We start from the raw sequence: 27,478 nt of genomic DNA, 5'->3' as shown, positions 1-27,478 counted from the left end.
GGGTGAGCAGGTGCTCACAGATCCTTTTGACAGACGGGCTTGTGGTTTGGGTGTGTTTGGGATGGTGGGGTGGGGAACAGAGGGATCAGAAAAAAATAAGTTCTTTTCCCTTCTGGGGCTTAATTCCTCTCTCAAGTTTTCTTCTGGGATAAATACGAGGCTCTAGTTCAAAATCCTGAGGTGCTGCTAACATATTCTGGTTCCAAGAAAGTGCCGCTGTTATTTTGAGTAGTTTTGATACAACCAAATCAAAGTGAAGATTTGAAATAGCTTTTCTGAAAGCCCAAGCTGAAGTCATAAATTATTCTGCACCATGATTCTTTCTGATAGTAAAACCATACCTCTTTGCCTGACATTGCTGAAATGTGGAAAAGTGAAAGTTAAAAATAAAATGAAACATTTAAATCTTGGCTGTTGAGAACCTCAGATAGGCATCAAGGCCGGTTGATAAAGGCCCCTATCAATTAGGTTTTCACACTATCCTCAGATTTGGTTTATTAGCAGTGGCACAGGGGCAGGGTTCCGGTACTAAGACGGGGGAGGGCTGGGGAACACGGGGTGGGGGGGTACCATAAAGTGGAGAGTGAGGGCCCGGATGCCTGGGCAGGGGCCCGGGGCCGGGGCCATGTGGGCCGGTTACCTCGTGGGAGAAACCTGCAGCGAGAAGGTTGGACGCGTTCCCTTTTTCTGAACCCTCTTTATTTGGGTTAGAAAGTGTTGATTCACACTGCGGTGAGTGTTTCCATCAGCTTCGTGGTGGGTGTACTCCGTGTTGAGAAAAGGAGCAGCGAACAGCAGCCGTGAAGCTCTGTTGGAGGCCTGGAGGCCCGGCCTTCGGCAGAGCCCGGCGCCCCTGGCCACGCACACAGCCGGCTTCCCGGCCTGGGCTTCCAGACCGAGCCGCTTGGCTAGAACCCTCTCAGCATATCACAGGCAGGAACAATTTTTGGTTCCATAGCTGTTTGGTTGGGAAAACAAGCCTGCAGTTGCCAGTAAGGTTTAGAATTTGCCTGCCAGATAAGGGAATGTCTGCGAAGACTATTTTCCGTCTTGGGAGGCAAAACACAGATGGGGGAGTTAGGAGTCGTACAATATTTAGCTGCTACATTGATGGTAGGAATTCTGCCGCGTGGATGCTCACACGTTTCCCCAGGCCCAGCCTAGCGTCACATCCCTGCTGAGGGCCCCAGGTAGGGGCGACGCGTGAGACTGGCCTTCCCCAGGGGAGCGGCAACTGTACCCATGTGTTCTGGAACATTCCACCCTCTGTGTTTCTTGAGGTGGAACAGGGAGCCCTGCCAGGGTACCGGCCATTTTCCCCTGCCACCCCGGGAAGGGAAGGAGAACTGTGGGGCCAGGCCAGAGGGATGGTGGGAGTGACGTGAGCGTCTCTGGGAATGAGGTGCAGTCCTACTGTGCGTGGATTCCTGGGCTCTACACAGGTGCTGCTCCTCACCTTTTTCTGCCTCGGAGGCACAGATTTCCGACAGTGCATCGCCTCGGCTGCTCTGGGCCTCACAGCAGATAAATGGCGATGTTGTGGTGTTCTTGGGATTGGCCAGGAGCAGGCAGGGAGAATTTCCTGGGAGAAGATTCTGGAATAAATTTTTTTTTTTTTTGTCAAGAGAACTGGACATAGGTCTGGTACGTTATAGCCAAGAGCAAATTCTATGGCTTAAAGACCAAGAAAGGGGTCAGGAATAAGACACAGGCAGAGCCCTGTGGCCCCCTCCTGTCTGCACACACGGGATTCTTGGGCCTGGTGCTGGCCCTGTCCCGGGGAGCCTGGAACTGTGATGAGCTGGTTGAGTCATTTCTGGGTTCTGAAGGTACCTCTTGGGGATTCTTGCTTCCACCCCTCTCCACCCAGGCCCTCCCACACCTTTGAAAGGGACACTTGACTTCTTGAGTCTCATATAAAGTGCTGTATAAACACAGCCTTAGGGAAACCAACGGTTTCCCCAAATACAACACCAATATGTAGAAACCCTAAGTGGCCTGTGGATGACTGAAACTCTCATGTACATTGGGAAATGACTTCCTATCTCGCCACGACTCAGATTTCCAGGGAAGCCCCAGAAGGACCAGAGGCGGAGTCTGGAGTGAGGCTGTCCAGCGAGGCCGTCCCCAGCCTTGTCCGTAGGAAGGCGCCACGCTTGGTTCCGGGGCCCAGTGGCTCCCAGAAGATCATGGTTCTCAGCGCCTATAGGCCCTTCCCTCCTGACAGTCTAGAGGGACCCCCGTACCCTGGACACAGGCGGGACTCTGGGGACCCTGGGCGCCCTGGACGGAGGGTGCTGGTCCCGCTGTGGCTCTGGCTGCCCTGAGGCGACCCCACTGTCCCGGCGCAGACGTGTGTATCCACAGTCTCCCGCAGCAATAATTACCTCTGCTAAGTGCTGCAGCAGTGGCACTTGGGGACCACCGAGGAGGGTGAATAATTGTAATTTTTATGTGATAATGATGATAAGTCCCGCATCTGTGTGTCGTGCTCATCTTTGCCAGGAGATACCCAGGCTCATGGCAGCAAAGACCCTGCAGACTCCCTTGTCCCTGCGGCAAGAGGCAGGGAGGTAAGGCCCCACCCCTTTCCTTGTGGGAGAGAAAACCGAAGTCACAGATCATCTTAATTCTGGAAGGAAGATAGTGGGGAGCAGGTTCTCGTCTGAGTTCCTTGGGACACCCCGCCACCCCTTTCTGCCGCCGCCGCCGCAAGTGGATACTTTTATTGGTTCCATTTTCCAGATGTAGAAACTGAGGCCAGAGGAGTTCAGTGGCCAGCTGCCGCAGGCAAGGTCAAGGGTCTTCCCGATTCTGAAGCCTGGTCTGCCGGCCACGGCACAGCCCTGGGACAAGACAGGCAGGTTCTCTGCCTCCCTGGAGGTTTTTCTGGGGGGGGGGGGGAGGCCGCCAACAGGCACCCACGGGCCAGGTGACATCAGGTAGTGATACATGTAGTAAGAAATGTCTGGAGTCGGGGAGGGGAAGGGAGCCTGGTTTTGAGAGTGGCTGGGTCAGGAGGGGCCCCCTCGGGAAAGGACATTGGGAGTGAGAGAGCGGAAAGACATGGAGTGGCTGGCTGCATGGCAGCCGACAGGAGAGAATTTGTGGCAGAGACACAGCCAGCGCAAAGACACTGTGGTGCGTAAGGCCTTGGCGTGCGTGTCGGGGACAGAGCCCCGGCCAGGGAGGCCACAGCGCTGTGGGTGGGGGGAGGGTGGCTGCAGGGTCTGAGCTACACAGGGGTGCAGGCCACGGCACAGTGTTGACTTTCTTTTATGTTTCTGTTGCTTTTTATCAAAGTGTTTCTGGAGAAGCCTACCTGTCCAGGTGTGGAGATGCTGTAGGTGCTGGGAGTCTGTGAGTGGCTGAAGAGACTCGGGGTGGTGTTTTCTGTGACCTTTCTTTTCTGCCAGAGGGATGCCCTACTGACCCTTCTGTCATGGGGGGTCAGAGGCTCCAGGTTCTGTGTGTCCCACACAGGTCCCAGCTGCACCGGCCCTGCCCCTGAGACAGCTGGGGGGCTCGTGGCAGCTGCGAATCCCAGTGTGAGCATTCTGTGCAGCCCGGGGAGCCCTGAGTGCCACAGTGTGGGGTGGGGAGGGTTGCAGGTGGGAGGCCTGGGGGCGCCCTGTCAACTGGAGATGTGGTCTGCTCCTGGGAGGTGTTAGCACCTCCATGCACAACAGAAAGTGCCAGCTGCAAGCTGAGTCTTCATCTCGTCTGTGTTCAGGCTGAGTCTTCATCTCGCCTGTGTTCAGGCTGATTCCTGGGCCATCTAACACCATGCAGGTGAGGCTAAAAAGTAAAGGTTTAGGTCTCTGGTTCCTGGCGGTTATAGTTCAGGTCTCTGCTTGCAAGTGCTGCTGGCGAGAGGAACCCCCTGTTTGGGAATGCAATGTAATTCACGGATCCATACCACCCTGGGTTAGCAGAAACCTTGCTGTCCAAGTTAATTTTACAGGTGATGAGACTTAGACTCAGGGAGGGCAAGGGACGGACCCAAGGTCACACAGACTCATTGGTGGGACTCAAGCTCACCTGAACACGAGGTCTACCCTACCCCCACCCCACCTCCGGCAGGTCGGGTGGGTAGCACTGGGCTGGTCTTGAGTCTCCTTTGCCTCCTTTACCCTGGCAGCTCCCACAGCACACAGTGCAAGCAGTCTCCGACACAGTGTGAGGGAGTCACAGCTATCCCGACTCACCTAGAGCCCACCTCTGCGATCTGTCATCATTGGAATTGGATGCACATTGGCCTAGTAAACCCGTCTAGATTGAATTCACACTTGTGTCCAAATTTTCTGGATTTTCTACAGGGATTTCAAAGCCCAACACCTACTTGGGTCTGTTTCATGCCCACATCCAGGGCACAAGAAGACCAGGGCTGTAGGTGAGAGTTCCTGGTCCCTGCAGGGGTGATTTGGGTGCTTTTCACGCATCCGGTAGCCTGTTTAAGAGATATAAAACCCTGAAGGTTTTGGACAAAAGTGAATGGGCTGAAGTTGCTAAACTAGGGAGGGTAGGGGGCTTTGCCCCCACATATGAGATGGGGTGGGGCACCTCAAGAGGCCTTGTACCAGCTGGGGTATTGGGGCACCCTCGTCACTCTCTGGGGAGCTGCCCTAAACCCACATCAAAGGTCCAGATGGCAGCTACTTGGTGATGGCTGAATACAGAGCAGGCTAGGGGAGCTGACCCCACCTGAGGGGGCCACTCAGCTCACCAGGTGCAGCACTTGGGGAGTGGCCAGAACGTTTTCTGATCTTTATAGTTTTTTAAAGATTTATCTATTTCTGCATACAGAACTGGGGTACAGGCCAGAGGTGCAGGGGTGGTGAGAGGCTTCACCAGAGACAGAGTGGGGAGCAGAACAGGCCGACTGACAAAGTACACTGCTGAGGGGGGGAGTAGTGGGGAGACAGGAGAGGTCTGCCGCGCCATGTGGTCACCTCCCGGGTCGGAGATCAAACTCATGCTGAAGTGGCTTTAGCTGCTCAGTGCTGTGCCTTAACCCACTGAGCCACCAGGGAGGGCCCCAGATCTTTATAGTTTTTAAGGAAAAAGAAGTAAAAAAAATAATCTGGTAATCTGTTTTCTTTTGTTTTTCCTTCTCTCTAATGTTGGCAATCAATTTAAGTTTTTAGAAAACTTGTTCCAAACGCAAGTGTATCTGTGGGCCGGGCAGGGCTGGGTCTGCACACAGCCCGGGACGTGGTGACCATCTGGTGGGCTCCCAGAGAGGACTGGTCTGTGGCAACCCTGAGGTGGAGCCCAGGCTCTGGGCACGTGAGGTGCGGAGGACACAGCTCCGTCTGGCCTGGCTCACGCTCAGGCCTGCCTCTCCGCCCGGGATCTCACTGTGCAGAGACCAGGCCAGCTGATGGGTGAGAGGAGGAGCGGCCCCACCTGCTGGGGACGGGAATGGGGGTCGCGTCCAGGCTTCGGCATCCTACCTCCATCTGCGCTTGCAGTGTGAGGTCTGGCCCTGCTGCCAGGTGTGGGCAACAGAACCCCTCGTCTCATGCCCTCGTGGGCTGCTTGGGGGAAAGCCTGGCTTCCTCTGGTCTCGGTTTGCTCCTCACGCGTGCTCGCGGCTGGGCCCCTTCTTCGACTCACTGCGTTTGGTAGGGATGGTCCTAGCCCGGGCCAATGATGGCCTGCCCCCGCCTCAGGCTGGCGGGGCCGTGTGACAAGTCTCTTTCGGTCCTGGGGGGCCACCTGGTGTGAGGGGAAGGGAGAGGCTGGTTGCCCACCCACTGCTGGCCCTCCTGGCCCACGGCTGTTCCGTCCTGCTGAGCTGGCCCACGTCCTCAGGTGCTGTGGAGCCAGCCTGCGAAGTCCCCGCCCTGGGCCCGGGGGTGGGGGGTCTCTGGGCCCCACTTCCTGGGGGCCCCGGCCTGGCCACCTGCATCTCCGCCCGCGCCCTTCATCCTGTCCACATGCAACATGGAGTTTCTGTGTGTGTAATATTATTTGTTTTTATTTCTGTAATCCCTTTATTGTTTGCACAACTGCTGTCAGACTGTTGCCTGAAAGTATCACAGGATAATTGCAGAACGCCTGCATAAGTAATTTCTTATGAAATCGGGCCTTGTCTGCATATAAAATTGTTTTTCGTTGCTGCATACACGGACTTCATTATATCGAGGCTGTTTACCCGGCTCGCACCTTTCCCACAGGCCACAGAAATGGGAGGGCCTGAGACCGGGAATAATGAACCACACTCTCATTATTCTTTTTCGGCCCTATGACATTTCGAGGAGGTGACAGTCTGTCCGATGTGGTCGGAGAGCCCGGACGTGGAAGGAGGGGAGGCGACGTGACGGCCAGGCTTTCCCGCCGCTGCTGGGCCAGGCCGGTGGCTAATCCGGCTTGTGCCGGGCACTTCCTCGGGCCGCGCTTCTGTGATATTAATGGTGTGTGGTAGTGAGAGAAATGCGTTTTATTCTCGAGTCTAACCCTGCTGTTATCAAAGTAACTTCCAGCTTATTAGCGACAAAGGACTTTTCTCCTCTCCGCTGCCCTGTTCGCCAGGGCTTCCTGAATTAAACTGCTGTTTCCTGTCCTTTATATGCATGACCACATCTGGGCAGCCTGCTCACAGCCCCGCTGCTTAATAACAATCACCTTCCCTTTCAGTCTCTGTTGATTGTTTCTAATTCACTCTGACAGATAGTGCCTGACAACTTGCCGGCTTTTCCCTCCCTCCGTGACCTGAAGTTACTCACAGCACTTATATAGTCTGTCATTTTTAATATTTGATTTCATTTTAAGTTATGTGTTTTACTGAGAAGATGAAACCAAAAAAAAGGGGACTTGTAATGGAACATAAATTTAACCCTTCTTGCCGTCGGCCCCAGCCTCGGCCGCTCCGGGCGCTGGGTGGCTCCTATGTCTGCGGCTGAAGGCTGACTGGCCTGTCTCCCGCCTCGTTCCTCTGGCTTTCTGTGCTCTCTCCTTCTTTTTTTCCTTTTTTCATATCTGGAAACAAAAGCTTCATGTCATATTCTTTCTCTTTAATGGCGCCTGATTAGTTTATGGAGCTAATAATGGTGCTTTCTGCTTTGCAACCAGGTTATAATTGAAAGAGCTTTCAGGGGTTTTACTATGGCATGCGGGCAGTTAGGGGAGAGGCTGGCAAAGTCGAAATGACCAGCTTCAATTAAGGTGTCAAAACAGGGATTTGATCTTTCTCTTTGGAGGTGCTTCTCTTTGTGAGAGCTGGGGTGGGGGTGCGAGAGAGGCAGGCCCTGCTGGGTTTGGGGTGAGCACGGGAGTGGGGCCTTCCCCAGAGTGGGGACCGGCCAGGCAGCAGGGTGGAGGCCGGACACACATTCCTCCTGCTGCCTCCCTCTGACTCTGCCGGGGAGTGGCCTTGCCGGGCAGGCGGGCGGGCGTCCCACACTCGGGGTCCCCTCCAACGTGACTTTGCTTTTGTTTGCCACTAAACAAAGGCCGCTGTGTGCCTCTTGGCCCTTCAGAAGTTGAGAGCTGTGAGGCCGTGCATTAGGTCAGCTTTGCAAATAGACACCACAAAATTAAAAAAAAAAAAAATCACGTTAACCCGTGACGCCTCGTGTTTGCTGCTGGCCTTCTGTGGGTGTCTGTCTCCCGAGATGCAGCATGGACAGCTGAAGACACGCAGCAAGTGGACTGGCCTGGATGCCCGTTGAAACAGTTCCAACAGTGCTTCTCAGGCCTGACCCTCGGGGAGGAGCTAACCCCACACGCCTGTCACCTCAGGGTCCAGGCCTACCAGTGCCCCGGGCCCAGTGTTCCTCCGATTGTGGCAGCTGCGGTACCTGCAGCAGAGGTGTGCCGCGCTGGGGGCCCGGGCAGGCAGCTTGCTAGTGAGCAGGAGGCGCACGGGCTCCTACGTTGTCTGGTGAAGGCGGTCAGCTGGGCCACAGGGCACTCGCTGCAGGGGAGCTTGGCCTGCAGAGGAGCAGAACTCCAGTGAGGCTGGACTCACGCTGAGGCCAGGCTCCTAGCCGCTGCCCCGCTGTTCTGCTGCTCCTGAGTTCAGGCCTGGGGACTGAGGTCCTGAGTGGACAGCATGTCTGCCTCGGCCTGGCAACTGCCACAAGGGCTTGTTCACTGCGATTTTCCCTCCCACACTTCCGAGTCCCCAGCCCAGCCTCTGCCTCTGTGTGGTAAACTGAGGAAATAGCTATCAGGTGAGTGGTGAAGTCTCCCCTTTGTCCCCACTGAGAGGAGTGCAAAAGGCCATTGTTTTGCAAAAGAACAACTATTTTGATGGTTTTGCAGGCAAATTATTGTCTTTGTTTTGAGGCATGCTAGTTAAAAAAAAAAAAGAGGCTTAAGTGCTTAAAGGTTAAGTGACTAAGTTCAGGTAGGAGATGCAGACCTGCGTGGACAGTGGTGCTGACCTCTCCTTGCTCCTTGGCCCAGGCGGTCCTGGCGTGTGAGGCAAAGGAACAGTGGGAAGGGGGCGGGGAGAGGGGGCAGGAGAGTGGGGTGTTTAATGCATAAGCAAAGTGTCTTGTATATTATAATATCTGTAACTTTCCAGGGGAGACCAGGCCTTCCCTGATGTGTGTGTGTGTATGTGAGAGAGAGAGAGAGAGAGAGAATGGTGTGTGTGTATGTGGGGGTGTAAGGTGAGTGATAAGGACCCCACCAGGATGTATGTCGACTGTCACTGTCTGCGGGGACCCTCACATAGGTCCAGCTCAGAAGTTGGGCAAAAAGCATCCAGTGTCCAGAAGGGTCCAGAGACAGGCCAGGGGCCACTGAGCCTTCTGCTTTTAGGAGGGCAGTTGAAATAGGACTCTAGGAAAGCATCTATATTTGAGGTTTAACCTCCAGCAAGACCAAATTATGCTTTTATCCCCCTTAAAACAGATGGTTGGGCTATTATTGGTTCTTATTTTAGAACTGGAGAGAAATCAAGTATTGAAATCAACTGAAGACTTTAATTTGGCCTTTGTGCTGCAAAGGTTCACCTATTACTAGGTGAGTTGGGGCAAGTCCTGAATTCTCAGCCAATAGAGGAGGAGACACATATTTCCCATCCTAGCCTACATCCTCGAGAGGTGCTGTGGGGGGAGCATGGTGAGCAGGCAGGTGCAGTTAGGACTTGGGCCTGGAAGGCCCTCCGGGCCCTGCCTTCCGGCTCAGCAGTACCTGCGTCTGTGCATGAGCGTGACCGCCCCAGGCCTACTGCTGAGGCTTTACCAACACCAGTGCGTGTGGGACAGGATTGCTGTGTTCCTGCAGGACTGAACTTCCACAGGGCTGTGCTCCCCAAGGTCTGTGCTCCCCAAGGGCTGTCCTCCTGCAGGGCTGTCCTCCCTAACAGTTGTGCTCCCGCAGGGCTGTGCTCCCCAAGGGTTGTCCTTCTCAAGGGCTGTGCTCCTGAATGACTGTGCTCCCCGAGGGCTGTGCTCCCACAAGGCTGTGGGCCCTAAGGTCTGTGTTCCCCAAGGGCAGTCCTATCCAACGGTTGTCTTCCTGCAGGGCTGTGCTCCCACAGGGCTGTGCTCCTCAAGGGCTGTCCTCCTGAAGGGCTATCCTTCCCAACAGCTGTGCTCTTTCAGGGCTGTGCTCCCCAAGGGTTGTCCTATCCAAGGGCTGTGCTCCCGCAGGGCTGTGCTCCCGCAGGGCTGTGCTCCCACAGGGCTGCTTGAGTCAACAAAGATGTGTGCTGCGACACTGCTTTCTCCTCTATCATCTGAGGTCTGGAGGGAGAGCAGTCCAGGGAAGAAGATGCATGATGGCCATAGCATCAGGAGAAGGTGACCAGTGCCTCCACAGAGAAGACACAGAGTCGGGGATTCACACTTGGGAGGGAGAGCTCTGTTAGAATTACTGCAAGAATTAAATGTTGACTTATAATAGAGGGTGCTAATAATTATGTACTTACACTGTGTGCAGCTCTACACCATCATTTTAAGAAAAGAGAGATCAGCTTAGCACTGTGGTTCAGGAAACACTTCATGGAGAAGCTGCAGTTGGGGCCGCACCTTGGGGTTCTGGAGAGAGAAGGCAAGAGGGACAGGTGGTGGTGTGTAAAGGGCGGGAATTCATAGCTGCAGTTGCAGCTGGGTGAGTCTTGGGGTGCTGAGGGTGGTCATTCCAGGTGGAGACAGTTGGGGGAGAGGCTGAGAAGTGGGGTGGGGGGGACTGGTGTTGGGGTGTGTCTTGGAGCTCTCCTTTGTTGGGAATTGATTTAAGTGTGAATTGCTGTTGGGAGCCCACTGGTGGGAGAAGCTGTGCGCCAGGCTGATTGGGGTGCACCCAGGAATGGAGCTTTTGTGCCATTCGTGGTGCTGATCCGGGCCAGAGGGTGTGGGGGAGGCAACGGACGCCCCCATTGGTCACTGGCAGGACTGGGTGTCCTTCTCTTGTTTGGGGCTCACAGTGACAGGAGCTGACAAGAGAGAGCACTAGGTTTGGGGTGTCCAGACCTGCACCTGCCCCACACCCGGACACCAGTGCACTGTACACAACTAGCTAGCCTTTCAGCAGATGATAAGAAGCGGACTGCTCTTTAAAAAGCCCAACTTGTATTCATCAGACTCGTGTGCATTTTCCTTTCCAAGCTTACACAGAAGAGACACTCCAGGCTCTACAAAGGGTACATGCCAATGTTAAGATCGGGCAAGAACAATAGAACAATTAGCAGATTCATCAGTTCTTCTGCTTATACTTCAGCTCCAAGAGTGAAATGTTAGTTTGTTCAACTCTCTGCTTTTTGCCTTGATCCCAGTGTGAAAGTGTTGACTGAGCGTAGCTTCCTGGTCAGAGGGCCAGGACCCTTGGCTTTTCGACATGCTTATATGAAATCCAAACATTCATGGCCACTGGTGATCTCGAAATCAAGGCGCAACTTATGAAACGAAGACGTAATTATCTTGTTTACTCAGGGTATAAATAGAGTTGATGCATTAAAAAATTTTTCTTCCTGATAAGGACTTTAGTCTTGGAGAGTCTCCCCCTACCCCCTCTCTCATTATTCCTTCTCTGTTTGTCTTTTTTCTCCTCTTTGTACCTTCCCCCTTCTCCTCCCCGCCCCCCTCTCACTCTCTGTTGTATCTGTCTCCCCCCGCCCCTCAACCTTACAGTTTCTCCTCTCCTGCACAAGTAGGGGGGCCCGGGGGCCCCCGGCTGCCTGTGAAACAGTCAGCACCCCTTCTTCCTTGGAGCATTTCTTGTTCTGAGTCGCATTGGTGGAGTGGGGGAGGTGCCCAGGGAGTATCTGGCGTGCTTGGGAATGTTTTGGGTAGTTTTAATATATATAACAGGTTGATGGACATTCTGCTGAATACTCTGCAGATTTTTGGTATTCTTTGTGTGGTTTTCAAATAATTGATACTATACCCATCAAGTTTACCTACCTTGACCCGCTTGGATCTTGACTTTCACAAATCCAGGGAAGGTTCCAGCCCCGCCAGGGAGCTGACCCACATACAACGCAAGAGACTCTCTTGTCTCCCCGCTGCTCCCCTCAGCAGTGTATTCTAGTAGATCCACCTATTCTGCTCCCCACTCTGTCTCTGGTGAGTGCTCTCAACTCCTCTTCCCCCAGTTCTTCTATGAAAAAAAAATAATAATAATAAATTGAGGGAAGAACCTCTGAGCCCACACCTGTCTCTGATGGCTCCACTGGGGACCAGATCCAGAAAAGAACGGTTTCCAGGGGGTGCTCCTGAGTGACTCCTTAGCTCTACGCTGGACCTTTCACCACTCACATTTCCCTTTTCTGGCTTTTGTCATAGTGAGAGTCACCTGCTCCTAGACTATCTTTCTAAGAGAATATACTTCTTTCCATTCAATATTGCATTATTGTATTTAGCATTGTCCTAAATGATCATATCTATGAAGTCTCTGTTTTGATGTGCCAGTTATATATATATTATTGTATTAAACATTAAAGCAATCCTATAAATATTAATTTGTTTAAATACCTTTTTTGTGTGTCACCTAAACTCACCGCGTGGGTCTGAATGGTGGTGCCAAGTTTAGGAGTCACTGCCTGACCTGTTCAGAATGCTTGTGTTCAAGTGGGTTCTTAGGGTCCAGTTCATTTTCCCATGAGGCCACTGAGCCGTGAACCCCGAGGGAGCCCCTCACCAGCCCCCAGACTACAGCATATTCTTTTCTGAGCTCACGGTTCCTCTCAGAACCCTAATTATTATTTAATCTTGTGCTGCTGTGGTCACATCTGACAGTGCTGTGAGTGGTTGCCAGGCCCGTCCAGCATCCCTTCTAGATTGTACCATGTTCTCCTGTGTCGACCAGAGAGCCTGATTGATTGAGTGAACTGTTCACCTGTCATCTGTCTATCTGGTCTGTCCGCCCGTCTTTCTCTGTCATTCAAGTCAATCATCTATATTTGTCTGTCTGTCTATCCGTCCATCCCTCTATCCATCATCTCTGTATGCATGCACGTGTCATCAATCTATCTCGTTCTTTCCACCTTTCTATAATTCATCCTCCTCAATGAGCCACACACCCTGGCAGGTACTGGGAACCTAGCAGAGGACAAAACAGACCAAGTCCCTGCCTACATGTAGCTGACACTCCAGGTGACAGAAACATAGAGGAAAGACCAGAAACTCATCTGCAAGGGCACATATGTGAGGCAGAGAAGACAGGCAGCTGAGAAGGAGAGCGCCAGGGAGCCCTGGGGGTGGGGGGCAATGAGGCCCTGCTCTGGAGAGCTGATCAGGATGGGGCAGTGCCTGGACCGCAGACCCTGCTCTAGACAGGCCCCAGAGGGGCAGGCTGGATGAATTCCATGAAGGAAATTCAGATAGAGGGGTGAACATTCATTTGACGCCAACTTCAAGAAGGCTAAAATTTCCCATCTCACTTCCCAAGGGCTGCATGTAAGTGAGGTTGACCCCTGGCCTTTGAAAGCCTCAATGTCAAACCCCCTCTGCTGGGGAACTTGGGGAGCAGTGAAGTGGTGCTGCCTGCAGGGTCAGGAGGATGGGGAGCTCACAGGAAGAGACTACAGCTGACATGCTAATATTTCATTTTAATCTTGAGTGCCAGGTTACTTTCCAATGAAGTGTCTCAGGCAAGGCTCTAACTTACATGAAATAAAAGAGTTTAATGCTAATTAAATATCATCTGACTACTGAAGCCATATTTATTGATGGTCTAAAAGAACCTCACTGAGGTGGACGCACTGGGAATGCGTTTCCAGTAGAAACGCGCCTTGGAGTGATGGGCTCTCACCATTCAGACTCGCTGGCTGGCCTGGGGCGGGGGCCTGGGGAGGGCTAGAGGGTGCCATTAGTGGGCGCTTGATTCAGAAGGCCTGCGGAGGAGCCTGGGCTGCCGTTTTTTTTTTTTTTTTTTAATTTTTTTTTTTTTGCATACAGAACTGGGGTACAGGCCAGAGGCGTGGGGGTGGTGAGAGGCTTCACCAGAGAGAGAGTGGGGAGCAGAACAGGCAGATCGACGAAGTACACTGCTGAGGGGAGCAGCGGGCGGGCCAGGAGAGGTCTGCTGCGCCATGTGGTCACCTCCGGGGCTGGGCATTGGACTCATGCTGAAGTGGCTTTAGCTTCTTAGCACTGTGCTTTAACCTGCTGCGCCACCAGGGAGGGCTCAATTTTTAACAGACCCCGGGAAGTATTGGCAATGCAGGCAGGGCCTTGCATACGGTGAATAGCAAGTGTGGCCAGGACCCACAGTGAGTCTAGAATAGACCAGAGAGGCACAAACTCCACCTTTGCTCCTGGCGTCATGGGGGTGGGGTCTCCCACTTTACTGCTGTAGCGACCACCCCCACTCCTCTTCCCCATCTTTCCACGCCTCCTCTATCTCAGCATTGGAGCAGGAGCTCCAGAGGCCAAGTGGTGATTCCATGTAGCTATGAAGCCTTGGTGAAGGGCTGCTCTCCACTTTCCCACTCTTGTCTCCAACTGGGGTCTCCTGATCTAAGCTTTGCACAGCCAGGGGCAGAGTCTTCTTTGCCTTCCTTTCTGTGCCTGTAGGATTTAAGGATTCCCTCATAGGGGCCTCCTGGGTGGCGCAGGGGTTACTGTCTAAGCATTATAACCATCTATAACCAGCCACTGTGGCCTGAGTTCAATCACCGGCCAGGGAGCTGACCCATGTTTGCAGCAGACCTCTCCTGTCTCCCCACTGGTCCCGTCAGCAGTGTGTTTCAGTAGATCTACCTATTCTGCTCCCTACTCGGTCTCTGGTGAATCTTTGATCCCTCTTACCTCTGTCCTATACCCTAGTTGTATGCTTAAATAAATAAAATAAATCTTTAAAAAATATATTGATTCTCTTATAGTGGAGGGGAGGGTCAACATGCTTCCTGGCCCGCTACAGAGGGCTTTCACTAGGGCAGACCGGCCTAGCTTGATGGGAGCAGCCCTGTTCTTCCTGTCCACCCTCTGGCTTTCTCTTGGTGTGACTTCTCTTGCTGTGTCTTCCCTTTCTGGCACTGATCAGCCTTTACATGGTGTAGAATAGGGTAGTGAAAACTCTAATGCTGGGTGGGCATCCCGTTCCCCCAGATGACTGAGGAAGGAACCAGCTGGCATAGATGTGCCCTGGTGGTGCCTGTGGGGGTGGAGGCCATGTTGCTAAACCTTTGGCTTCTCTGAGGGAAGTCAGAATTCTGGATTTTCCTATGGAGCTCAGTTTTTGCATATTGACAGCTTTTATACTGCTGCATGGGCCAAGATGAACGCATATGTTGGTAGGCCTCAAGGTGCAGTTCTGGTCCTTATAATTTGGCGGGGTGCGGTGATCCCGAGGATCAATGGGGAGATGACACTGGCCTCCAAGGCTGGGTCTCGGACCTAACTAGAGGGGAGCCATGTGGAAAGGACTTTGAGGACCCAGCCTCCTGTCAGACGGGCTCTGATGTGGCTCTCGGGCCTCAGGAAAGCTCATCTTTCATACCAGCTTGTCTGCATCCACCTATAATTAGCATCTGAAAATTCTAAATGGACTGCCTAATCAAGTAAATTTAGCAAACTTATTGTGAAGTGTTACCAAATCGTCTCCCTCCAACTGTCCACACAGACAGCCACACCACCTTGCCTTTGCTATTTGCAACGAAGCTGCTTCTGTGTGCTGTCTGGCAGCAGCGCAGACAGCCCATTTATGTGATCTATAATGAGTTTATTAGTGTTTCACTGCCTTGTTGCTATTAAGTTTTATCAGTTTCAGCTTCAAGAGCACAAGGTTACATTTTCAATAGAGTTTTCGCAAAGTTTAAGTGGGATTAAGATTGTTAAAAGTATGTCCAAATGCTGGAACCACGTATTTGGCTCGAAGATATAATTTCTGCCCACAGAGGATTTTGATCCCTCACAGCGCCTTCTCAGTGGAGGACACCTCCCGAGACTCCCAGTAGAAGCCCGAAGCCAGGGAGCGCCCTGGGCCTGCACTCACTGTGGCTTTTCCTGTGCACACAAACCCATGGGAAACAGAGCTGATAAATGAGGCAGAGTGAAACAGGAGCAGCAGTAATCACGAGTCACGTCGAAGAGCTAGAACGGTATATTGCAATAAAAGTTAGGTGACTATCCTCTCTCGCTTCCTCAACATGTCTCATCTGTTCTGTGTTTGGGTCTTAGTTGACCGTCGGGTCAAGGAGTCCACGGAGCTGTGAGGCTGCCGGGGAGGGAGCACTATCTTGTTTGTAGATCCCACGCTTTTTGGATGTTCGGGGTGTCAGGACCCGGCTTCTGTTTTCTTCCTACAAATTGCACGTGGTGGATGCATTAACTGTAGAAGCTCACACAGGAGCTGAGTCAGGCTGTCTGGCTGTCTGTGGTGGCGAGGCCTGGACGTCGCCATTGCTGTTCCTGCCGGTGTCTGGCGACTGGCCATTGCTCTGACCTGGCACATAAACATTATGATCACACGTCAGCCAAGTTAGGATATTTCCCTCTACCCTGTAAAGTCAGCAGGTTCCTCTATGAAAATAGGCGTGTACGTAGTTGAATAGTATTTACGTGGGTCCCTTCTGTGATTCTTGAGCTGATTTTTAGGAGAAAACCTAAAGAAGAGAAAACCCAGTTTAGAAGTTTCTTCGGTGGTTGTAATCAGAATAAAGTGGTTCTACTTTTAGGTTAAGAGAGAGAAAAAAAAAAAAACAGTCATAGGCTGAGCTGCTATTATGGAAAGTTTATTATTATTGGTATGTAAGCTAGCTGGGGGCTTAAGCACAGAGCAGTTGGATAATTTAGCTAGCTCCTGGATCCAATTAAAAAAAATCTATGTCGTGTCCAGAGTGGGGGGACGGCCAGGGCTGAAAGCACTCCTGCCGTCGGGACACACCTGTGGCATTCCCGTGGCCATGCACAGTTTGGGCCAGAGAATGCTCTAAATCCTCTCATTACTGCCTTACAGAAGACAGACACTTCAAGCAATTCTCCATTTATCTGAGATTACCAGTTAAACTCGTTAAAAAGCAACTATGGTTGTTCACTCAATTGGCTGTTGGGAAGATTTTGTGTTCTCAAGCGACGTTGTGGCTTTGATTAGTGGAGTGCTATACTTATTTTAGGGGAGACCTTTTCTAACTTAATTTACGACTCCAGCTGAATGGCGTCTGTGCAGAGGTATTACGTCTTTCCCCAACTATTGTACCTGGTGTCAATAAAGGTACATTTAGGGAAATCTGAAATAAAACTCCAGGGTGTTTTTGTTCTTTGGGGAAGCAGTGCTCCATAAACATTTTGGGCTAGAGCCAAAGCTTTCCCTGACCGTGATTGCAAATTACTGTAGGATGTATAGATGGCTGGTGAAACACCGAGGCAACCTGTATTTTATAGAATGTCACTTTTATGCACAATCCAGGCCAAAGGGGGAAAAAAGGAATTTAGCCAACAGACAGTGTTCTTACAAATGAGAATTCTGCAAAAAATATTTACAAAACAAAACAAAACACAAACAAGCTCTAAATATGGCTTTTTATTTAATCATTATTACATCAATCATCAATATCAATACTTAATAGCAACCTGATAATGTAGCCAGTAGGTGAAACAGCTATTAAAAAGTGTAAAAAAATGATTAATCAGGTGTGGGGGGTATTATTGCTCTCCAATTATTTAATGATAAGTACATATTTTTGAAAGTGTTTGTTTTTAATAATCGACTGTAATATTAGTTTGCAAAAGTGTAATTGCTTCTTAATTTTGCATCTTAGCTTCTTTGTGTCGGGCACAAAGGTAGTATATTTCTGTAGTCATTGTTTGCAGTGCTCCGTGTAAAAAATCACGTTCATTTCAAGAAGCTGTTATGGTATTGATTCTGGTAAAGACTTCCATTAACTGACCAATCTAAATCTCATAAGTGATGTCAGGATAGTTATGCATTTGCTTGGTTCAAGTATTCAGCCATTATGTTAGAATTCAGGCAGTGTCTGAATATGGCTGTTAAATTATTTCTAAATACCGAACCAGAACAGCTTAACAGTTCTGCAGTTTGAGACTGACACAAAAATGACAATCTGCCACCTCTTTGTTTTTTAAATATTAACGTTGTATTGGGATAGTATTTTTGGAGTAAAAACCTGTGGCACGAGAGGATAAGTGACATAAACAAAGGCAGCTGGGCTTCATGAAATAATGGAACAATAAGGCCCTTGCAGCCGCTCTCATCACTCCACTATGTTAATTAGCATTCTGTTGTGGCCGCAACACTGAAAACATGTAATCTGTATTGGTGTACAGTACAGCTGTGAACACACATTCTTTTTTGTGAGTCCCTGGAGTTAGTCCTGCCATTGGCATATGCATTTGGGCCAAAAGTCAAGCCATCACCACTAAAATAGCACACTATTGCTGCAAAATGGCATTTGTCTTTTCTTCTTTTTTTTCTCCCCTCAATGCCACATGCTATCCAGTGATGTAATCCAGCATCACTGCATCTGCCTCCCTGCTCTGGCTTTTGCAGGAGGGGGCCTGGGGCGGGAGAGCAGCAAGCCAGAGGATTGAGCAGGCTGGGTCTCCTGCTTGAAGGGTCAAATTTCAAAAATCAATTTTTCTCTGTGTGTTATTTGTCTTAAAATATTTTTTAAGTTGCTTGAATTTTTTTTAAGTGTTTTGGATCCTGGGGGCAGGGAGAAGCAGAAAAGGAAGCTCAGTCAATGTTGCCCTTAGTTACACCTATATTTCCGGCGTGACTCCAGTCCTTCATGCGCGTGACCTCTCCGGGGCAGCATTTGTTCTTCCCATTTCAGAGCTGTAGAAACTGAGGCTGATTGTGATCCAGAGACAGAGCCTCATCCTGGGGCCCTTTGTGCCCCGGGGCCCACCAGACACCCTGGCTGGAGAGAGGGAAACGAATGGTCATGTCAAGGGGAGGGGCGCAGAATCAGTGAGCAGAGGCAGAAGCGGCCGGAGCTGTGCAGGATACAGGGTGCAGGGGGGGGAGTCTTCAGAGGCACCCCCAGGAAGACCCCCAGGGTGTCCGATGCTCACAAGGTGGCTGGGTGGGGGACTGCCCCGGTTCTGGCGGGACTCGGCCCTCCTGATTCTGGTGACCACTTTGGAGCTGGTGGGGGAAGGTGGTTTTAGCATTTGTCATCCTAGAAGCCGGGCTAGGTGGCCACTTCCTGCTTGCATTTTTACCTGATAGAGTTTGGCTTGACAAGTGAAAATGGTTCCATGTCCCCTGTTCTCAAAGTATTTCAGCTTTCTTAGTGTGTGTGTTGTGTGTGACTGCCCCAGCAGAGACACACACACACACACACACACACACACACACACATTCATGTGGTACATTTCTCCTTGCAAAATAATTTTCGAATCAAAAATGACATTTTTTTAATCATTTTAAAGGTATACTATAAGTTCTGATTGGCACTGTCTGTTGTAAAGACTTGCTACATTTGACTTTATTCTTTTTATTCTTCCCCACCCCCCACCATTGGACCCGACTCTACCAACTATACCAAAAAAAGTCTTTTTAATAAGCAAACAGCCAAAGATTTAAAAAAAAAAAAAAAAAAAAAAAAACCACCTGGCTCTAAAGTTACTTGCAGACTCTTTGGCAAAGCTTCGTCGTGTCTCTTTCTGAAAAGTGAGAATGAACACTTCGCTCCAGATTTTTCCTGTAACCTCAAACCTGACTGAAAAATTACCCCTCACCCCACAAAGAAAACACAGCATCTGGGTCACCTTGCCGATCCAAGTAGAATCTACATTTGGATCATGGAGGAATTAAGTTGTCTGGTGTTGGGTGACCTGCGAGGGTCTACTGTGGGTAGTGGAGATTAACAGCACAGGATTTTTCCTCTTAAATTCTAGCAGAACACAGCTTCCTTGCTCGCCAGGCCCTCCCTCATTCATGCATGGCCCCCGGGCCTTCCAAGAGGTCTCAGCTAGTGTCTCTTCCCCAACGTGCCTGGGAGAGGGAACTGAGGTAAAGCTTCCAGGTAGGACTTCCAGGAAGATTTTAGGCCTGTCATTTCTCTTTCCCTAGAAATTCAGCACCCTCCCCCCCTTGGTTAATGGCTCTTTAAATATTGAAATGCTTCAAAAAACAAAACAAAATAAAATAAAACGCAGGCTGTCAAAGAGATAAGAACAACAACAACAAAAATGTTGGTATCTTTTAGAATTTGTCTTCCTACTGGTAAAAGTATATAATTAATAGGAGAATTTTCCTCCAGATGTGGCTATACTATAATAGAGCCTTATAAAAGCTACAGAAAGAAAAATTGCTTGGAACGAAGGCGTCCTCAATGAGAGCACACCTGGGTCTGACAAAGATTGCATTTAGGGACTGCTGTGCTATCACAACGCAGAGAAAGACCAAGTCTCCGGGAGCAGCTGGAGAGAAAGCCCCGGCAAATCTGCATGCAAATAGCAGCACATTGTTAACTTAATCAGATGCTGAGGAAAAGATGTGCCAGAACCGGGAGGATGATCTACACGCGTAGGAAGGAGAGCCGGGCTGCCCTGGGCGCTGGGCTGGGCCAGGGTGGGCCTCTGGCTGTACCTGGAGTCTGCCCAGCCCCACCCGGGGCTTGCAGTCCATTGATCACACCCCACTCCATTCGCTCTTTGAAAAGCAGAAATGATGGAGTATATTTCAACGGAGGGGGGCGGGGGGAGCTTTATTTTTTTATGATGATATAGGTGTGGGCATTATTTCTCCTGACTCCATAACTCCGATTAAATAATATTCCCGCTTAAATATCCAGGTACATGAAGCTAAGACACATTGCTCTGAAGTGTAGAAAGGCAGAGATATTTTTTTTTCATTTTTTTTTATAAAAAGCTCTCTATAGATTGAAGAGCTGGGTATAAATTGTACCTTAAGAAGTGGAAGACACCTGTTATTTATATTATATATTAATATTAATGGAAATATGTATATTTAAAATCTCCATCTTTTAGTTTAGCACCATAAAAAATAAAAAGTAATACTATTTAATCACCCACAGCTTAATAGTGCCTTAGTTGTTTACTGCCATTGCACTAATTGCTCTGTACTAATGTGTTTTTCTGTGATATCCAGTAGTGCTAAGAGAACAGAGATCCATAACCAATTAAATATAGTGTTTTTTATGTTAAAAATATATCTGGTGAGGCTAGAAAGGGAACAGAAGCCGCCCTCAAGAAAGGCGTGTTGGCACCGTCTTGGTGCCCACAGAAGGTGCCCAGCCCACACTGCCTCTTTTGCGCAGAGACAAAGGGGGTAATTTTTTGGCAAGAAAACAAACCCGAGGAGGAAACACAACAACAAAACGAGTGTTTCCTCCCCTCCCCCACCTAGGCTGCGGTCGGTCCTCCTGCTAGCCGCGAGGGACAGCAGGATGGGGGGCGCAGCCTGGCCACACCCGGGTGCCAGGCCGGGCCCAAGCCCCGCAAGCCTGCGGGAGGCGCCCCGGCTGGCCCGGCCCGTGCCGCCCGCCCGCCGAAGGGCGCCCATGCACGCGCCGCCGGCAGCCCTGGCAGCGGGTTAATTGAGGATCAGTGCTGGTGGTTCCAGAAGGACCGAAGCGCCGGAGATGGGGCGCGCGGGCGCGGCTTTGAGGGAGGAAGGTGAGGGGAAATTGGGCATAATAGCCTCGTGGTAATTACCTAAGACGGGGCGAGTAACAAAGGAATGCGCGACGCGACCGAGGAGACGCCGCCTGGCCGGGCGCTTTAAGGCGAAATGACTGTGGGGCAGCGAGACCCCCGCGCGGAGCAGCGCGCCGCCTGCGTTCGTTGGCCGCGCGCCCGATGGGGCCGCGGCCGGGTGGAGCGAGCGTTGTCCACCGCCCGCCGCCTGCCAGCCGGCCCGGCCCCGCGGAGCAGCCGCTCTTCACCTTGCGGAGGGGGAGATAATGAGATCAATTAGAGGCGCCGTCACCGCGCCCAGACAGCTGCTGGCGCATAGTAATCGCCACCCCGTGGGCTGCTGCACTGGGCTGCTGCGAGCGCCCTACCTGCACGCAGGGCCCCAGCACCCCAGTCACTTCAGCCCAGCTGTGGGCTGCGCCCTCCTCACATCCTCTGCCAGGGAGCGCACCCCTTGGACTGGGCAGCTCAGGGCAGCCCAGGGAGCAGGAGGGTGCTTGGGCCTGAGCTTGTGTGTGCTCATTGAGGGTGTCCAGGCACCGTGGAACTGTGCCCCGGGTGTGTGTGTAGGTGTGCAAGTGGGGTGGGCTTGAATGTGCAGGTGTGTGTGATGGTGCTTGTGTGAGCAGGAGTGTGGTCATGTGTGTTGGCCTCGTGTGCTTGCACGGGTGTGCGTGACAATCCTGTGTGCACAGAGCTGTCGCCACATGCGTGAGTGTGTGCAAGTGTGTGGACTCGTGTCTGCTCCTCTGACTGTGTGTGCACAGGGGCCTGCGTGCGTGTGTTAGTGCCATAAGTGCAAGCTGTGTGTGCAAGAAGAGAGAGTGGGTTCTTGCAGATGCGTGGCCCCGTGTTCCCCCTCCCTCAGCCCCTTGGCCTCCCGTGGCTCCCGGGGAGACCCGTTTTCTTGCAGGCCGATTGAGAAAGTGCTAAGTGCCATGTGTCTGTGGCCTCACCACGGCACCCGCTGGCCATATGCTGCTATTTGTTCGTGGCGATGGCGGCCTTCCATCTCCTGACCTCCATCTGCGTGTCCTCACCCCTGTGGATTTGTCTTTGTAGGCCCTGCCCTGGTCAGCCAGCTCAGAAAGGCCTGAGCTGGAGGCCATGAGGGCCTTTGATCTGAGCACGTGTGTGGCCTGCCCTGTGCTACCAAACGCAGATCCCAAGACGGCTGGGGCCAGCCCAGGCCTGGCTGCCCAGCTCTTGCCAGCTTAGCACCACTGAGCACCTACTGGGTGCTCAGGGTGGGGCTCTCCAGCTGTCCTTCGTGCTCAGAGGGGTCTGGCCTGCACAAGTGCTCGCTGTAGGAAACAGCGAGCGAGGCCCAGAGCGGTTAGAAAGGAGGTGCGGCCCTAAGAAGGGAAGGAGGAGAAAGCCGTTACAAGTAGCGTTGGCTGGAGGACTCTTCCTTCCTTGGGTCTTCTCAGCTCGACTGTCCATCCCTAACCCTGCCCGCCCAGGGTCCCTTTTCAGCCACGTTCTGTTTGCCTTCCTCCCCTGCTCCCCTCCCCCCCCCGCCCGTCCCCTGTTGAAGCCCATGCTGCTGAGGTCTGGCCTTGCTGTGTGCTCACCTGGCCTCAGCGCCCGACCCAGTGCTTGGCCACAGGGGCTAGGTGACAGGCTCACGTCTGTGGGCCACAGACCCCACCGACTCAGGGTTCTGGGCCAGGGTGGCCCCAGGGCCTGTAGGTGACGCAAAGTCCTTTGGAGAAAGCCAGCATGCAGGCCCCGAGTGTGGACTCCAAAGGGGTTGGGGTTCTCTGAGAGGTTGCCGCCCCAGAACAGACATGGCCCACCACTGGGGCAGACTGAGGGAGGAGAGAAGCTTCAGGTGAAGTGGTGCAGGCCTGGGAAATTGGGGCTGGCTCGGGATGTCAGTATCTCCTCTCTCAGGTGAGGCAAGAGTCCCAGCTGGCTCCTGCTTGAGCTCAGCTTTGCATACGGGGACACTGGTGCCTGACAGACACTTGAACACACGATCCTCTCACTGCATCTTTGGGGGGCCGGGAGCAAAGACTGTTGGAGGCCGACCTCAGTCCCGTCTCAAACCCGGTGTGCCCTTGCCTGAGGGATGTGCCCTTGCTGTGACCAGATCTCACGGTTGAGCGGGTCTGAGTGCCCGCCTCCCTCTGCCAGCTGGAGTCGGTTATTGGTGGAGGCTCCTGAGGAAGAAGTCAGTGCTTGTCAACCCTGTTGCTACCCGACCTGACACCCCTCCCCATAGCTGCCTTCTGACAGATCTGACAGAACATTGCCTCCGTCACAGGTGCTGACTTGGGGTGGCCTGCTTCCTTCTGAGACGGCAGGGAAATCCTGATTACTCTTTCAGGCTCCCTTTAGCTCCAGACCCAGCGCCCCAGGCCGGTGCACTGGTCTTCCCCACCCCCTTTCGGACATTGCCCAGCCTGGTTCCCTCGGTTCTGGATCGACCATAAATGAAGTGCTGGGAGGGGCAGCAGAGAGGAGCTTGTGTGGGCAGGGGCAGCTTTCCTAGGGGAGAGGAAAGGAAGAAACCTGCAGCCGGAGCTCTCCACCCTGGACCTCCTGGGGCCATGGTGGCTTCAGAGTACCCCCGCCTCCAAGGCCTGCCGCACCTGAATGCTGTGCCGGGTGTTAGGGGTGCACAGGTTTGGGCCCCATCTCACAGGTCCTGAGTGGTGTCGGGAGTCCTCTGGATCTCTGAGTCCTGGGGGTGAGGGGCGTGGAGGGTGATGACTCCTGTCCTGTCCAAGCCTGGCTGGAAAGAACGTGTGTGCAGTTACTTTGAGAACTTCCTGTCAATATGATTTGAGATATCAAGGCTGGGCTTTGATTTATCTTTCCCAAACAAACATGAGCTGTTTCGCTCTTGGCTGGCACCAGTCAGCAGCACTGTGGAAAGGTCTGAATACAGCATGGCACCCTCCTGGGGAGGTCTAGCTGGTTCTGGGCCTACCAATCAAATGTCCCCTGTGTGGGGACTCCCAGGCCAGGACTGAGGAAAAGCCAATCCCAGCTATGGGCCCTGGGTGCTCTGATGTGCTGGGGGTCAGCCCCACAACTGGCAAAATGGCGGTCTGGCTTCCATCTGCCCCATGGCGCCCTCTCGGGCTGAGCAGGTCAAGGAATGTCTTTCACATTTCTGTAGAGTTGGTTTTTGTCTTGATGGAATGGGAGCAAGAAAGGACAGAGACATATCATTGTTGTCAGACAGTGTAAGAGCTGGAGTGGGAGAGGACTGGAGTGAAGATGAGAAAAGGGAGATTTGAGGGGAGCGGAGGGGAGGTTTGGGGGTGTGCAGAGGAGGTGGGAGAAGCTCCAGGCTGGCTGCCAGAGGCCGGGCTGGGTGACCACAGGGAAGCTGAGGTGCCCTAGACACTGCAGGGGAAGAAGAAGGGGAGAAAATGACGTGGAATTCGCCCTGGAGAAGCCCCTGCAGCTCCCGGCGCCGCGTGAAGGCTGTGACTGGGCTCTCTGGGCAGGCTCTGTGCATGAGCTTTGCTTGCTGTCCAGGTGCTGCTCCAGCTTGGAAGAGCCCAGCCCAGGGGTGAAGTGACTGGCCAAGGTCACAGAGCAGGTCAGTGGTCCAGTGGGACCTCCTGAAGCCGCCCCCACTGATGACAAGTCACTCTGCACTGAATGACTCCATGGGGCGGGGGGAGTCTGTGCTGAAGACCCCAAAAGTAGAAGTAAGCACAAAAGGTAGCCCCAGGTGAGGGTATTCTTTGGGGAGAGCCTTTTTCTGCAAATAGAATTTTTGGCCAGGAGCCAGCCTTTTGCCTCTCTTTTTGTAGCCTGATTGGACCCCTCGTTGCTGCTCACAGAGAAATCCACACTCGGGCAGGAAGCTGTCCATTGCGTCAGGGGGTGAGGGGTGAGCCTTGGAGACCGCTGGCCCGTGACGTGTGGCCTGGGACACGTCATCCCCCCCCAGGCCTGGCCGGCCCAGAAGAGCGTGGCCCCCAGCCGCTGCGAGGCCAAACGAGTTTGAGTTATGAGTGGCCAAAAAGAGGTGAGACATTGAAGAGTCATAAATATTAATTTTTTTAGCACTCTCTAATTCAAAAGTGACTCAACTGATTTGTTTCAAATTCACAGTTTGAGTTTTGCAGGAAAACTCAGCTGTGGCTCGTGCCCCCTGACACTGGCTCTCATGTACTGGGGGTGTGGAGTGCAGAGAAGCACAGCTTCGCCAGGGTGGGGCGGAGGCGTTTTCCAGAAGGCGCATCTGGTTGCTTCTCAGGGACCTGCAGTGTGTCCACCAGCTGCCCAGCACATGTCTCTCTAGGACTGGCACCAGCCACACCCCATCTCTCTGGATTAGTTCACTACTTCTTTTCAAGATTTATTTACTTTTTTTTTATAGGGTACAGGCCAGAGGTGCAGGGGTGGCGAGAGGGTTCACCAGAGACAGAGTGGGGAACAGAACAGGCCGACGGATAAAGTACACTGCTGAGGGGAGCAGCGGGCGCATCAGGAGAGGTCTGCTGCGCCATGTGGGTCACCCCATGGCCGGGAATCGAACTTGCACTGAAGCGGCTGCTGCTAGGGTGCAGTGCTGAGTCTTAACTTGTTGCACCATCAGGGAGGGCCTAGTTTACTACTTCTTTGCGTCGGCTTTGTGCCAGGCACTGTGAAGGGGTTGGGTGCCAGGCGAGGTCCTTGTTGTATGTGGGGCAGGAAGAGGGGTGAGGGACGGAGCACATGTAGTCAACAGCAAAGTGGGTACTGTGCCTTCTTCACGCGGGCCATCTTGGCAGGCCTCCCCGAGGAAGTGACCTTTGACGGAAACCTACCCAGTGAGATAGAGCCGGTGTCAGGCAGAGGACTGCCCGGAGGGAACAGGCCTGGAGGCTGAAGAAGGCGGGGTCAGAGCCCAAGGGGTAGGGAGGAGAGAGCAGGCGAAGTTACTGGGGTGCTACCCCCGCCAAGGGCTAACTCCCAAGGGCTGGGAGCCTTGAAGCGGCTGGGCCTGATGTGATTTACACCAACACAGTCTGCTGTGTGGATGACGGGGCAGTGGCAGAGGACAGGGGATGACAGCTGACCTGCCTACATAAGAGGCCCTTTGATTCCACCCCTCGGCCCTTCCGCCCACGTCCAAGCATCTTCAACATAGCTAAGCTTCGCCAAAGAAATTGCCATGCAGTGTACTATAGGGAAAAGCAGCAACTATTTTGCATTTAAACACTTTTGTTGGAAGAGAGCAAGCAGGGCCGAAGAGAGCACTTTCCATTCCTGGCTTAAATCTCATCGAGTGGCCAAGTGAGATATATTGAGTAAAACGGACCTTCCTTTGTTTACATTCTGGCCGACAGGCTTCCTCCCTGCCCACTGGTCACCATCCAGCCCCCTGGGGGCTGCTCTGTGCTGACTCAGCTGTCTCCCAGCCAGAGGAGAACCTTGATCAGCCCAGGCCACCAGCCCCGCGTGGCGTGACCCATCCAGCCGTGTCTTGTCTGGTTTGGTAAAGTTCCTGCCACTGCTGTGATCTGGTGCTGGCCATTCATTTCCTCCAAGACATTTGGGTGGAAAATCTACTAAACAATAATAGATCGATACATTTAAATTAGAACTTTCAAAAATTCAATAATGGTATTTACAAATTAATAAAGCACTGTAAGGAAAATATCTGCACTTCTTTATTTAGGGATACAGTTAATTTTTTCATTGATTACGCATTCTGTTGGTAGATGGGATGTGGGCAGGGACATTTTCCCTAAGAAGGAAGTCCCCTGAGAAGCTCGCCCTGAGCATCGGTATTGCTGGTCCCCGGGGGGCCGCTGATGCCTGGAGCAGGGTGAGGGAAGGAAGTGAGCCTGGCCGGCTGGGCGCACCCGGGCTCACCTGGCCAATGACTTTGGTGGGTGGAGGTGACGGTGGGCACACACGCCTTGTGTCCCCTGGCTTCAGAACATATGGATGCTCACTGGGTTAAGGTACTCAGCGCAGGACATCATCATCCATCAAGCATAAATCAGGAAGCCATTCTTCTTTGTTCCAAAGCAATCCCCACGGAAAGCCGAAAGCCACAAAATTAGTCTCTTACCCTTGTGCGACTGGAATACAATGGAGCCCCCACCCTGTTGGATCGATGCATGCCCCTCAGGCTTTCAGGACCGCCCACACCTCTGGCACCAGCCTGGTAGACCTGACCCTGCCTTGGCCTCACCCATTCGGGGTCCCCGCCCACCACGTGCTTGCTGCACCCGGCACACCAGCCCCCCACCTTGCAGCCCTCGGGCCCTGCCGCTCACCCACTCATCCTTGTTTTCTTCTCTCCTCCACCCCTTGCTTTCACCCAACATTGAATGAGCATTTTGTGGATGATGTGCAATCTTGGGATGAGGTTGGGAACCAGCCAGGCCCACGGTCCCCACGGCCCGGGTTTCTTGTGGTGCCCCGTTCCACTGGATTGTCTTTACTTGGATCTGGGGGACCTTCGGGCAAGGCGTGGACCCCAGCTT

General features: G+C 52.5%; 1 protein-coding gene across 8 annotated transcripts in view; it reads left to right on the top strand.

The window, feature by feature from the left end:
- Positions 1-27,478, top strand: part of ZNF536 (zinc finger protein 536) — a 411,449-nt gene that overhangs the window by 107,718 nt on the left and 276,253 nt on the right. The gene's annotated exons all lie outside the window — the stretch shown is intronic.

This window comes from Condylura cristata, unplaced genomic scaffold (assembly GCF_000260355.1).
Source record: "Condylura cristata isolate star-nosed mole 26May11 unplaced genomic scaffold, ConCri1.0 scaffold00039, whole genome shotgun sequence".
Classification (NCBI taxonomy): domain Eukaryota; kingdom Metazoa; phylum Chordata; class Mammalia; order Eulipotyphla; family Talpidae; genus Condylura; species Condylura cristata.
The sequence above is the reverse complement of the archived record's forward strand: the minus strand, read 5'-3'. Positions and strand labels throughout refer to the sequence as shown.